The sequence below is a fragment of the Marmota flaviventris genome, chromosome 2 (genome assembly GCF_047511675.1).
Source record: "Marmota flaviventris isolate mMarFla1 chromosome 2, mMarFla1.hap1, whole genome shotgun sequence".
NCBI classification, from domain to species: Eukaryota; Metazoa; Chordata; class Mammalia; order Rodentia; family Sciuridae; genus Marmota; species Marmota flaviventris.
In genome coordinates, this window is record NC_092499.1 from 100,038,279 (window position 1) to 100,050,970 (window position 12,692).

The following is a 12,692-nucleotide window of genomic DNA, read 5'->3' on the forward strand; positions in this document are numbered from 1 at the left end:
GTTAGCCAATCCCAAAAACAAATGCCGAATGTTTTCTCTGATATGAGGAGGCTGACTCATAATGGGGTAGGGAGGGAGAGCATGGGAGGAATAGATGAATTCTAGATAGGCAGAGGGGTGGGAGGGAAAGGGAGGGGGCAGAAGATGAGCAAGGATGGTGGAATGTGTGGACATCATTATCCAAAGTACTACATGTATGAAGACACGAATTGGGTGTCAACCTACTTTATATACAGAGATATGAAAAATTGTGGTATATATGTGTAATAAAAATTGAATTGTAAAAAAGTACACATATAATAAAGACATGAATTGGCATGAACATACTTTATATACAAAGATATGAAAAATTGTGTTCTATATGTGTATTAAGAATTGTAATGCATTCCGCTGTCATGTATTTAAAAAAATAAAAACAATTTTAAAAAAAAGAATCATGGAGTAGAGAAAGAAATTAGGTCCTAGACGCTAATATTTGTACTTACTGCTATAAACTAAGTTTTTTTTTTTTTTTTAATTTATTTTTTAGTTTTTGGCGGACACAACATCTTGGTTTTGTATATGGTGCTGAGGATCGAACCCGGGCCGCACGCATGCCAGGCGAGCGTGCTACCGCTTGAGCCACATCCCCAGCCCCTAAACTAAGTTTTAAGGTATTTCTCAAGTCAAAAATAAAAGCAACTCTCTATGGACCCACTAAACCCATGACAGACTTTGATCTGTCATACTTGTTCATGTCTTTAAGTTAAGCCCATGGTAACAGACCCTGTCCAGTGTTTTAAGTGCATCTAAACTGAAGAAAAACTAGAGACAATCCTGCATAATTAAGTCTAGTCTCTGCACAGGAAGCTACAGTGGCTGGCTGGCCTGAATGTTGGTTGCATTGAGGAATAGAGAAGTAGCTTCAGATTTGGAAGCCTTTGAAAGTTCTCACACTCAAGATGCTGCCATTCAGCTCCAGGTTCTCTTTGTTGGCTCCATGCCTACTGGCACAGGGTGTTTTCTTTCCAGAACAAGTGGAACTGACCACTGGCTTGCTGCCAGAAGGAGGAAGTCGAGACACAGGGCAGTGGTAGATTGTCCCCGCAAAGACAGGCCTATGTTCCTATTGGCTGTAGCACTGGACATGATAGCAGTTTTCAGCTTCTGCACTTTGCCCAGCGTGTTGGGAGGCAGAACTTTCTGCTTGCTGGGCATCAGGGAACACTGCCATAGAGCATCTCTGTCTCTGTCTGCTTCTTGTTCTTTAGTTGTCTTTCCTGCTTGGCTCTCTTTTTCTCTAATAGATTCATCTCCCATTGTTCTGCCACATACTCCATGAATTTCTGTCCATTCACCACAAATGTTTTTGATTGCTCCTATTCCCACATTTCAATCCGTGCCTTCAACTCTTCTTTTATCGTAGGGAGCTTTCTCTAGAGCTTGGCTTATTGCTTTCCTTCTCTTAAAAGGTTTCCTTCCCGGTTTGTAAATCGACTTGGATCTGAAGCTTTTCTCCCAAACTCTAAGAAAAGCCTCCAGCTCTCTTCCCACTTTCTGGAAACCTTCAAAGAGTTCTTTATGAACTTCAAAATAGTTTCTTTTTTTTTTTTTTTGTCTTTTTAAAAAATTTGTTTTAATTAGTTACACATGACAGTACAATGATCTTGACATATCATACATTTGAATCAGATGGGATATAATTTCTCATTTTTCTGAGTGTACACGTTGCAGAATCACATTGGTCATGCAGTCATGTATATACCCACAGCAATAATAATGTCTATTTTATTCTGCTGTCCTTCCATTTCCCCCTTCCCCTCCCCTCCCCTCCCCTCCCATCACTTCTCTCTACCTAATCTAATGTGACCCACTGCCTCTTTTTATTTTTCCCCCTCACATCATCTTACCTGTATTCTGTATAACAAAGGGGGTCTCCTTCCCTCTTCCGTGTAATTCCCATTCTCCCTCCCTTTCCCTCCCACCTCTCTTCCCTATCTAAAGGTAATTTTCTTCTCATGCTCTTCCCCCCTACCTCATTTTGAGTCACCCCCCCTTATATCAGAGAAGACATTCGGCATTTGTTTTTTTGAGATTGGCTAACTTCACTTAGCATAATCTGCTCTAATGCCATCCATTTCCCTGCAAATGCCATGATTTTGTTATTTTTTAGTGCTGAGTAATATTCCATTGTGTATAAATGCCACATTATTTTATCCATTCACCCATTGAAGGGCATCTAGGTTAGCTTCACAGTCTAGCTATTGTGAATTGTGCTGCTATAAACTTTGATGTGGCTGTGTCCCTGTAGTATGCTGTTTTTAGGTCTTTTGAGTATAGTCCGAAAAGAGGAATAGCTGGGTCAAATGGTAGTTCCATTCCCAGTTTTCCAAGGAACATAATAGTTTCTTAACTGCACAATCTCAGCATCATGTAGTTTGAGCAGGTTTTCAGTGTAGTCCTCAGCATAGTAAGGGGCAAAAACTCATCCCTGCTCCTGGCTATAAAACCACTGGTCCCAATACTGAGCAGCTCCACTTAAATTGCCTCAATCACTTTCTTCATGTTTTGCATTTTCTTCCAGCCAATCAGCTTCTAATTGCAGCACTTTTCTGACATTGGCTTTTGATCCAGTCATAACCATTGCCACAGCTTCTCTCTCATCTTCAGGTATCTGCAACCTGTCCCAGAGTTCCCAGATTTGAGCACGCAGTCCCTCACACACGGTTTCATTTTGTGGTTTTTGTATTTCCAGCTGCCGCAGCAAATTTTATAGCATTGCAGTTTTCTCCAAAGACAAACTAAAGGCATCTTCATCTTCACATACCACATCTCTTTCAAAGCTTGTGTCTGGTGTGTGATCTAATTCTTCCATACACAGTATGATCTGTCTATGTTGACAAACTCCTCATGCCTAGATACTTTTTTCCATCAATGTTGTCACATATTGTCTGACCTGGTTCAGCTCTTCTGAGCTGGGAACAGAAATGCTGTCAGTGTCATAGTGGGGCATGCAAAGAATTTCACACAATTTTTTTTTAGTTGTAGATGGACACAATACCTTTATGTTATTTTTATGTGGTGCTGAGGATCAAACCCAGTGCCCTATGCATGCTAGGTGAGCACTCTGCCACTGAGCTACTGCTCCAGCCCCACACAATTCTTGATCTTGTTCTTGAAGTGACTTCAGTTCCTGTTTTCTCTCCTTTTTCCTTTTTTTTTTTCATTTCAATTCTACCTGAGCATGCAAATCTTTTTCTAGTTGATTCTCCCTCCTCCTGAAATCAATGTAACTCACCGCACAGGTGTTCAGATCTTTTGGACAGATGGATATGTTTTTGATAAGCCTCTCCTCAGGCTCTCTTATTCAGCAACCATCATATCCAGGACACCCTTGATATGCTTCTTTACAACCTCAGTTTTTCATAACAACTGGTCCTCTGGAATCCCAATCTATTCCCATATTTTCTGAAGATGATTTAGGGCTTTCTGGAGACATACTATGGACTCCTCTGCCAGTATCTCACTTCTTCACTCCAAGTAGCCCAAGGGAATTGAGACCCCCTACATCCTCCATGAGGGTTCAAGGGCAGCAACCAACCACACACACTGGAGATCTTGCTCGGGGTAACCACTCCAGGGTAGCACTTTGCAACAGCCATGATGTGCTACCTATAAATGAAAGTAGGTCCTGAAAGTTAAAAGGCTGAACATTTTTCCTCATCCTAAGTAAGAGATAAGCTGAAAATTAATGGCATGGATTTCCCAAGATAGCAGGCTGAAAATAAAGAGAGAGGTGATTCATTAAATTAAATTAGATTAAAGAAAAATGGACTAGATGGGATCTGATGTTTGGTGAAATTGAAATGTCAAGGAATTGACATTGATGCATTCTGTGATGATCCTGTTGGTAACTAAATAACCAAGCAAAAAATTTTAATACTATATTTCTTAGACCAACTGAAATTAAGAATGTCTTCCTCAGTGGAGTTAAGATGGCCCAGGGCAAGAGGAGAGTGGGGAAAACACTGTTAAGCTCTTCAAGGTTTCTCAGACTCTTTAGGTATTATTTCATTTGAGCATTGAGGAAATGAAAATATGTTCTTAGATATATCCTACCACTCAAATTTTTACAGGCTTTCTTTCAAGATACCCACATTCCTAAATACTACAACTTTTTATTGCTGTATGAGATATAATTTGGTTGCTAAAATACTATTGTGGAAATTCTCTCATGTCTTCAGTTAAACAGATTGCTATTTAAATGTCTGCATCTCTCTAAGAGAACACAAACATCCTTAGAAATTAGAGAGATGATATAAATATAGCTACAGAAGCTAACTAATGACCAGAGTCAGGGGTTTTTGTTTGTTTGTTTGTTTGCTTGTTTGTACTGAGGATACAACCCAGAGATGCTCTACCTCTGAGCTACATCCCCTGTCCTTTTTATTTTACTTTTGAGACAGGTTCTCACTAAGTTGCTGAGGCTAGTTTCAAACTTGCCATCCCCTTGCCTCAGCTTCTTGGGTTGCTGGAATTATAGGTGTGCCCTGCTGCACCTGGCCAGAGAATTTTATTTATGTATAATTTGAACATGCAAATTTGAAAATTAAAACAAATGGATGTGGGGCGGAAGGGCGGTACTGAGGATTGAACTCAGGGGTGCTCTGACACTGAACCACATCCCCAGCCCTTTTTATTTTTTATTTCGAGACAGAAAGAAAAAAATGCCTAGGCTGCCCTCCAACTTGAATTCCTCCTGCCTCAGCTTCCCAAATTGTTGGGATTATAGGCAGGTGCCACTATGCAGAGCACAGATGGATACTTTCAAAGAAACTATAAGCTATAAAATGGAATCAAGAATCAGTAGAGAACCTGAATAGACCAGCCATTATCTAAGAAAGCAGTTGGTCAAAGATCTCCTTAAAAATACACCAGACTGTGCCAGGTGCATTGGTGCAGGCTTATAATTCTAGCAGCTTGGGTGGCCGATGCAGGAGGATCACAAGTTCAAAGCCAGCCTCAGCAAAAGTGAGGTGCTAAGCAACTCAGTGAGACCCTGTCTCTAAATAAAATGTGAAAGAGGGATGGAATTGTGGCTCAGTGGTCAGTGATTAAGCACCCCTGGGTTCAATCCCTAGTACTAAAAAAAAAAAAAAAGTCTGAAAAGACTTTGAGACTTCCACCAAACCATCAAAAAACAGATAAGTCATTTATTATAGAAACTATCCTAGAGTAATGAAAAAAAAGATAAAAACTCCCCATTTCATTCCGACACCTACATAATCCCAAAAAACCAGAATGGAAAGTACTCCTCCATCCATCCAGAAATATAAGAAACAAACCCCACTTATTAATGTAAAGAAAAAATCCCAAATACATTATTAGCACAGAATCTAGCAGTGGATTAAGTGAATATTACATCATGAGCAAGAGAGTTTATTCTATAAATACAGGAGTGTTTCAACATTATGAAGTCTATTAATATAAATCACCATACTAAGGAAATAGAAAATAATCAACTTGTGTTGAAAAATGCACTTGACAAAATTAAATACCCGTTAGTAAAATGTCCTTGAGAACTCAGAAGAGAGGAAAATCTTACTTACAGAGCATTTATCACTATTTCATAGCAAGCCTCATACCTAATAGTGAAACATTCGAAGCAAGAAGTCCCTTAAAATCAAGAACAAGAATGCTTACTTCCATCATTACCATTATATTCAAAGTTTTGGTCACTACACTAAAACAGGAAAAGAGACATAAGGTACGTGTAACTAGAAAAGCTGAGACTATTTCAGAGGGTTATAAACTAGTAAATACATAGAATTTCAGTGCTATGTTCGAATAAATGATCTACATTTTAAAAACTAATGGATTAGGGCTGGGGATGTGGCTCAAGCAGTAGCGCGCTCGCCTGGCATGCGTGCGGCCCAGGTTCGATCCTCAGCACCACATACAAACAAAGATGTTGTGTCCGCCGAAAATTAAAAAAAAAAAAAAAAAATTAAAATTCTCTCTCTTAAAAAAAAAAAAAAAAAAACCAACTAATGGGTGGCTTCTAGTATACCACCACCAGCTGGAAATTGTTAGGGAAAAGGGATCTATTCACAATAACAAAACCATTTATATATATATATATATATATATATATATATATATATATATATATATATACACCAGGGTTTGAACCCAGGGACACTTAACCACTGAGCCACATCCCCAGCACTTTTTTCTGTTTTATTTAGAGACAGGGTCTCACTGCATTGCTTAGTGTCTCGCATTTGCTGAGGCTGGCTTTGAACTCGTGATCCTCCTGCCTCAGCCTCTCAAGCTGCTGGGATTTCAGGCACGCACCACCACACCAATAAAACCATTTTATTAGTCGAAAACTGTTAAAGACTTGTATGGAGAAAAAAAAAAGTTACATAAAAGAAGATTTTAAATGAATGGAAAGAAAGACCATGTTCCTGGATAGGAAATTAATGCCTTATTATCTATTTTTTTAAATGGGGTTTCATTATGTGGGCTGAGCTGGCCTTGAACTCCTGGGCTCAAGGATCCTGCCTCAGCCTCCTGAGTTGCTGGCACTATAGGCACACACCACCACGCCTGGCAAGAAAGTTAATGTTTTAAAGATAAATATTCTCAGTCTATAAATTCCATGAAATCCTAGTGAAAATTTCTGAAGCACTTTTTAAAGAAATTTAACAAGTTGATTTTAAAAGTTTATGAAGGGCCCTAGAATTACACTTAGCACAGTGAAATGCTTACTCTAAGAGAGGCATGTGAAAACTAACACCAACTAATGGAATAGGTTCTTCAAGCATTGCTTCTCATGCTTACAAAGAAAAAGATACTAGTTGAGAGAACAGCAGATATGAGTGCCTACTCTCTTTAATGTTCTCTCACACCTAGCTCTCTGCTTTTGTTCAATAGATTAGGTGTGTCCTCTAAATTAAATGTGTTATACAATGTGACTGATTCACATTTTTATATATTCCTTCAAATACACAAGGTAGAATTTTGCAACTTTGCATGTACATCACCTTGTATGACTCTCTTAGACCCCTAGCCCAGTATTCTTTAATATATGATTGCTTAGAATTAAAGCATGCAACAATTCATGGAAATTTGAACTAGTGCCTGTGATTGGATCGATTAGAAAATATAAAACAAAACAAAACAAAAAAACATTATGACAAAACACCACTGTTTTAAAACAGTATCGTTACCAAAATATTATAAAAATCCATAGCATATATTTTTATTTTTTAATACTGAGCTAACCGTCAGTATTAACCCTCAGTTGCTAAGGCTGGCCTTGAACTTACAATCTCCTGTCTCAGCCTCCCTAATCACTGGTATTATAGGCATGAGACACTCTACCTGCCTAATTCATGTTTTTAAAATCAAATTTAGAAATATATTTTGTCTCACTGGCCAACAACTACCTCACGGTAATCGGCTTCCAAGTCTAGATTCTAGCACCAATCATCTTTCCTCTGACCTCCAGACCATCCAGCTATCTAGAATAAGTCTTTTGTTGTTGTTGTATAATTTGGCAGTGCTGGGAATCAAACCCAGTTCATTGTGACTTCGAGGCAAGCACTCTACCACTGAGTTACACCCCCAGCCCCTGAGAGGCTTTTTTCCAAATAGGGTTGTCAAGAGTAGGCCTCACAGGGGTGAACTGAAGGAGGTTAAGGGTGCAAAGACTTGAATAAGTTAAGGGAATCAGTGTATGACCACCTAGATGAAGACCATTCCAGGTTGATGGAAGGAAGAGTCAGTGCAAAGGTTCAAGGCAGGAGCATCCCCTTATATGTTTGAGAAGAGCGAGAGCAGCTGGAAGTCAGTGAATGGAGGTGAGGGGAATAATAGGAAATGAGACTCAATCCCCACTACTTCCAAATTCAAAACAATAACAGGGATGGAAATTTGAATCATCTGGGGCCATAATGACTATTAAAAGGACTTCGACTATCACAGGATGTTGAACAGAGACATTATGTCATCTTACTTATGTTTAAAGACTACACTTGGACTGCTCTGTTGAAATTGGGCCCTAGTGGGGCAAAGGAAGACACAGGAGACCAATTAGTAGCCTGCTATACAGGTACAAGCTGGTATGTCTTGGTGTGCCATCCTCTCTCTTACCCAAGCTAGAAACCTCAGTGAGGTCCTTTAGTCATTCCTCTCTCTCAGTTCCCCAAGCACTTCCCTAACTCTCCCCCAACCCACATCTGGATTCAATTCCCAAATACCACCACTGCCCTATACTCCACTACTGTAGTCTTTATTCAGTCTTATCTGGACCACTGAAATGGCCTAACTGATCTGCCCCTCCTTCTAGCTTATCCTTCTTTCCAGTCTATCAGTAGGGGTCTTCTTTTACTTACTGAGGATGTAACCTGAGATAAATACATAGAATTCATGGGGTCTCTGGGAGAAATGTATAGAATCCATGGGGTATTTTCACTTACATATAAGTGAAATTTAGTATATTTTTTTACTATGAATATAAGCAACAAGCCATAGCATTAACAATGCTTATGACTATCACCAACAAAAATTACAGATATTTTCACCTCACATTACAGTTGATATGTCTATTTTATGACATCTCTTACACTCATTTCCACTTTGAAATTATAATAACATTAGACCTACCACTAGATTTTTTAAATGTGCTAATACCGGAGCAAATATCACGATTAAAAATATTCTGTTTCAATGTTATTGAATTTCTTTTATTTATATTTCCTATGTATTTTAATTTAAACATTTAAAAATTATATTCTGAGGAATTCATATGCTTTACCAGACTGCCAAAGGAGTTCAAGGCCAGAAACTTCTGTTCTAATCATATCAAATCTTCTGATCTGATCTTGTTACTTTCATACTTTGAAGATTCTTAGGTGGCTTACCAGGATACAGGATAAAGTCTCAAATTGTTTCGGATTTTTTTCTTTGTTTGTTCATTTGGCTTGTTTGTTTACAGTACCAGAGAGAGAACCCAGGACCTTATGTATACTAGGTAAGTGCTCTACCCCTGAGTATAATCCCATCCCTTAATATAATGTTCTATTTTATGTTTGAATTGCATTAAAAAAAAAAAAAGAAACAGGGTCTCTCTATGTTGCCCAGGCTGGCCTTGAACTCCTTGGGCTCAAGGAGTCTCCTTGCCTCCACCTCTTGTATAGCAGCCCCATGCCAAGCACAATGTGTGGTAAATCCCAAATAGTGCTGACAAAGTTCTCCAGATCTTCACTTGACTAACTTTCTGCTTTGCTACAAGTCATTCCCCCTTTCCCCCACTTCACATTCTGGCCATCTCAGATCCCTGCTGGTACTTGGCCATTTCATTCCTCTGGGTATTTGTTTCTCATGTTCCCCTTTTCTACAAAGTCTACCCAACCAAGAAAAACTCCTGCTCCTTCTTCAAGATGTACCCTCTTACAATACTGCTTCCTCTCAGGCCAAATTAGTTTCTCCTTCATCTTTACTCCTCCAGCACATGATATTTGGCTTTACACATCCCATGACAAGTCTTGGTTGACCTAATTGCCTTTCTTGCTCAATAGTAGTAACACACCATGGGTAGGATCTGTTTTACACACCTTGGAATCCCTAGAGGATGTTGACAGATGCTTCTGTGGCAAATTGAATTGAACTAAATTATTACCATTTTAGATAATCTGAGAATATGACTCACTTCCTTAACTCATAAGAATACAATGAAATATACCTCACATCTTTTCCTTAGTCTTCTTTAGTTCAATAGGGTTTTATATAACTCAGCAGGAATATGCAAATTAAAACCATAATAAGAAATCATTACTCTCACCCTCAAAATGCTGTGTGTGTGTGTGTGTGTGTGTGTGTGTTCCCAGGAATCAAACTTAGGGCCTGAGGTATGCTAGGCCAGCACTTTACCTTTTTACTTTTTATTTTGCCCAGGCTGGCCATGAATTTGCAATCCTCTTGCCTCAGTGTCCTCAATAGCTGGTATTGTAAATGTGTACTACCAAACCTGGCCAGAAAGATTAAGAATTTTTTGCCAGGGGAGGAGCAAATATTTCGAATTTATTTTCCAACAGACACACAGCATCAGCAGGTTCTGCACAGGTTTCTCCATAGATTACATATTTGGTAGGTATTGTGAGCTCAACAGTGAGAACACTGGTGTGTTCTCTGTAGCAACATCTATGGCACAGTTAAACAGGTACTGTTACTGTGTTCACTTACAATTTCAGAAGGAAAGGCACAACTTGGTGAAAACATTTTTTTTTTAACCCTAAAGTCAAGTGCAATAACTAAGAGATAAAACTTTGGGTAACAGTCTTGATCCACATTTCTTTTTTTTTTTTTAAGAGAGAGTGAGGGAGGGAGGGAGAGAGAGAGAGAGAGAGAGAGAGAGAGAGAGAGAGAGAGAGAGAGAAAGAGAATTTTAATATTTATTTTTTGGTTTTCGGCGGACACAACATCTTCGTTTGTATGTGGTGCTGAGGATCGAACCCGGGTCGCACGCATGCCAGGCGAGCGCGCTACCGCTTGAGCCACATCCCCAGCCCCGATCCACATTTCAATAAGGGCATCCACACAGCCAGAAAAAATCCTCAGCCCCAACATTGGTGTTTATTTCCCCTTCCATTCAACCATTAGAGCAATATTTCATCATTTACTCTACATTATTACATGCATAAAAGGGAGTTTTTAAAAAAGGAATCACAAAGACAATGGCAGTGTCTAGCTGTTCCCACCAATATGACAACTCTTAGGTTTAAAGCAAGGCCTGGGAATACTTTAGCAGTCATAAAATAGGGAAATACAGGCTATGGCTACAAAAAATAAAAAAAAAATAAATCATGTAAATAAATTAATGCTTTCACACCCAGGACTTCCCTGTTCTAATTGTGTTAGCCTTCATTTAGCTCAGGGAAAAATAAAAATCTTCATTATTACTTGGCATAAATTGTTTAGGGAAATTTTTTAAAAAATAAGAATCTGCAATAGGAAGTACACCCTTCCATGAGTTTCTTCTCAAGAATGAAAATGCAGTTCTTCAATAGAGTAGGCACTGGCAAATTACATCAAGTCACCTAAGAATCCCCCAACAGGTGCTACCTCTTCTGGTGTTGGGGAAGATGAAGGCATCTGGACTTGTGGGGAGTGGTTGTTAGTCTTGGACCTTCAAATGGACTGTCTTTAAATAAGCAGCAACTTATTTACAATTTCAGAAGGAAAGGCACAACTTGGCAAAAACATTTTTTTTATCCTAAAGTCTAAAATAAGTCCAAGTGAGGGGATCTAAGGTTGAAGAAATTTTTCATTCTACAACCTTAGATTTTGTTTTTCTTTTTTCTTTTTTTAAAGTACATTCAAAAACAAAAACAAAAAAATGGGCATAAGGTTGGAAGGCATGTAAAATAGGTCCTTAAGTAGACCTGCAGACCTTGTCCATCTGCCCACATATGTGCTTATGGTTACCATGAAACAGAGAGTACCCTCACCCACCCAATTAGGCTAAGTAGTTGTCTTTTTCATAGGGTGCAATAAGTTCTGTTTCACCTTGAAAGAAGCAACAGTCATTGGAAACAATCATCTAGGTTGTACAAAGCTTCTATGTATGTTGATTGTTGTCACAAGTAACAAAGATGCTTTGCAACACCCGCTTCGCTCCCAGATTAAAATAATAAAAAAAAACAAAGATTCTAGCTTGTTATGGTATGCTTTCTTTCAATCTTTCCTGTTATTGTTTTCATTTTTTTCCAAATAGCATAGCAATAGTTGTGATGTAAGACTGTCCAAGGTTGCAATACAACAATAAACATCATTTGCATATCAGTAAGAAAAAAATATGAAATGCTTCATAAACTTGCATGTTGTCCTTGCACAAGGGCCATATGAATCTTTTCTGTATTGTTCCAATTTTAGTATATGTGCTGCTGAAGTGAGCACCCAAAAGGCTGAAATTTAAAAGATTGATAATATCAACTTTTTTCATGGATACAGAACTCTCATACATTAGTGTGGTGGGGCCCTCAAAATAATGTCTCTTTGGAAAAGCACTTGTTAGTTTCTACCAGAGCTAAACACGTATTTGGTTTATGATCCAGCAAATCTATTCTTTACACCTAAGAGAAATAAGTGCTTACGTCTTCTCATTTGTGTAATATATGGTTTTAATGGTTGTTTTCATAGTATCCCAAAGCTGAAACAACCCAAATGCTCATGAATAGACATAAATAAATTGTGGTACCCTTATCCAATGGAATACTACACCTCAATTTAAAAGAATTAATCAAGCCAGGCACACAATTGTAAATTCAACTACTCGAGAGGCTGAGGCATAAAGATCACAAGTTTGAGGCTAGCCTCAGCAAATTGACAAGACCCTGTCTCAAAAAAAGAGAAGGTGGAGAGTTGGGGGCTGGGGATGTAGTTTCGTGGTAGAACATCTGCCTAGCATTTGTGAGACCTTGGGTTCACTCACTAATGAAAGGAAGAAAGAAGGAAAAAAAGAAAGAAAGGAAGGAAGGAAAGAAGGAATAAAGAGGGAAGGAGGGAAGAAAGGAATACTGGATCAGCTCCAGCAAGATGGAGAAATCTCGCAAATCCTATGTCGAATGAAAGAAGCCAGACACAAATGAGTTCTGATTCTATATATACAAAGGTTAAGACAAGCAAGACTTGAATGTTTATAGAAG

General features: G+C 38.6%; 1 non-coding gene and 1 pseudogene across 1 annotated transcript; both read right to left on the minus strand.

Moving 5' to 3' along the window:
* Positions 1-494: 494 nt before the first annotated feature.
* LOC114083650 (protein regulator of cytokinesis 1-like) lies at positions 495-3,375 on the minus strand (annotated as a pseudogene).
* Positions 3,376-11,836: 8,461 nt separating this feature from the next.
* On the minus strand, positions 11,837-11,943 carry LOC114085137 (U6 spliceosomal RNA). The gene has a single exon (XR_003581422.1). It is a non-coding gene; the product is annotated as a U6 spliceosomal RNA (small nuclear RNA).
* Between the last annotated feature and the right edge of the window lie 749 nt (positions 11,944-12,692).